This window comes from Erythrolamprus reginae, chromosome 2 (assembly GCF_031021105.1).
Source record: "Erythrolamprus reginae isolate rEryReg1 chromosome 2, rEryReg1.hap1, whole genome shotgun sequence".
Classification (NCBI taxonomy): Eukaryota; Metazoa; Chordata; class Lepidosauria; order Squamata; family Dipsadidae; genus Erythrolamprus; species Erythrolamprus reginae.
In genome coordinates, this window is record NC_091951.1 from 169,335,375 (window position 1) to 169,335,609 (window position 235).

The window sequence follows — 235 nt, forward strand, 5'->3', positions numbered from 1 at the left end:
GTCCAAATTTAGAATCTTTCTACAAGCAAGCAACCTACAAGATGCAGAGGACATAAATAGTCTAAGCGCTCTGGTGAAGTCCTGAATAAAGACCCTTCCCATTCTTGCTATGGTGCCCTAATGATGGGTGTTTTGCTGTTGACTAATCTCCTAAAATCCAATCACTTTAATGACTGACGCTCTCACACATCAGCTGTGACTCAGAAAGATGCAGCAGGGACTGAACTGGAGGTGT